Source organism: Corvus brachyrhynchos, unplaced genomic scaffold (assembly GCF_000691975.1).
Source record: "Corvus brachyrhynchos isolate BGI_N302 unplaced genomic scaffold, ASM69197v1 scaffold266, whole genome shotgun sequence".
Classification (NCBI taxonomy): Eukaryota; Metazoa; Chordata; class Aves; order Passeriformes; family Corvidae; genus Corvus; species Corvus brachyrhynchos.
Window position 1 is genome coordinate 3,246,245 of NW_008238633.1, and position 1,705 is coordinate 3,247,949.

The following is a 1,705-nucleotide window of genomic DNA, read 5'->3' on the forward strand; positions in this document are numbered from 1 at the left end:
CCCTCAGGAAACCCGCCATGGAGCAGGGCTGGGGCTCCCACCCCTCAGGAAAACCTGCCATGGAGCAGGGCTGGGGCTGCCACCCCTCAGGGAAACCTGCTATGGCAGCCACCTTCAGAGGCTTTGATGTACCTCTTTCTTGCTTTAATGCCCATCAAAGATCAGTTTAAGATCTTTGCAAACAAGCATGACATACAATGGTATTTAAAAATTGATCTAGTTACCAAAGATAAAGCCTGTTACCTCTAAACTTATCTTTTCATGATTGCCAAACAATACGTGAAAACAACAGAGAACTTTTCTTACATCTGACTTCAAACTTCTGTGATTCAAAATTCATTCTGAAGACAGGAAAAAAGAAAGCAATGAAAATAGGATGCAGGCAATCTTCACAAGGCACAGAGAAAAAACCAAAAGTTAAAGAATCTTAGAAAAAAAGGTTTTCTCAGTATTTTCTCAGTATTTGCTATTTGAACTTTTGTTGTCTTACTTGTTCCTCTCAAAACTGGGCACTTTACAGCTTTATTGTCTCAGTACTGTTATTCCCCAGTTGCTGACTTGCCATTTAAGCTCTGGTTTATTGGAAGTACACAGCAAGGGATTCTCCGTGGAAGAGAGTTGCACAAGCCTCTGGATTGCTGACCATTCACCTCTGCCAATGCTCACAGCTCTCTCTTAACATACCTGAGCTTCCTGTCTTTCTCTGAGGGAAAGATTCAGCTAAAGTCTAGGAAACAGGGCAGGGGAAACTAAAATCTCCCCTTAAGACACTTTCTGGAAGGCCTGCAAGGACCCTACCTTTCTGCTGAACAGAGGTGGTCATGATGCATGGTGTTGGCTGTCTTGCCCTAGGTGACCCCTCTATTCCAGAAGGACTTCTGTCCGCCTCATTCAGTTGTCTGTGCTTCCAGTTCCAGGGCCTCAAACCTGCTCTGTAAGGTATTAAACCTCTATGTCAACTGCAAGTTTTCAGAATAAGGCAGTTAGCATGGCTCTTACTGGGTTTTTTTGTCAAGCTCACAATATATTTTGAGAAGAAGAAAAAGGAGAGAAGGGGTACATACTACACAAGGATCCAGCACAGTCTCACCAGCTTTTTCATCTTGGGGTCTTGAGGCACAGTCCCAGCACTTGCAGTGCTCTGTCTTTTCACGTGTTCTGGTGACCGGGACCATCCCATGGTCAGGCCTGGGATAATTTTGGTGCCAAAGTCCTGTTGCCTGCAAACATCGGACTCTTTTTTACCCAGCTGGAGCTGATTTCGGCTTATTTGCTGACTTGACTTTATTATTTTTTTCCTTATCTTGGCAGTCTACCAGATGTCTTTGTGGCCCCTAAATTCTGCATCCTTTATATCCACTGTCAGTGGGCATCCTCCTTCCCATGCCTTGTTAACCTCCCTCTGGGTCTGACATCAGTGAAATGTGCCCAGCCCTGAACCTTAAAAAGACGATTCTAGCAACAAGTACTTTGCTTTTCTAACGCCCGGACATTACTTCGAGCTTGCAGACTGCTATGTGTGTCATAGGTTAAATGTCCCTTGTTGATCGGGCCTGAAACGGTGTAAAGCTCACGCATTAAAGGACATGCTTTCCTCAGGAAAGGGGACCTATCGCAGTTTGCAGCAGATCCGCGCCTTCCTGAGGGCCAGAACGTTCCCGGCGCCATTCCAGGGCTCAAGGCGCGCCCTTGTGGGCGAGCGCCG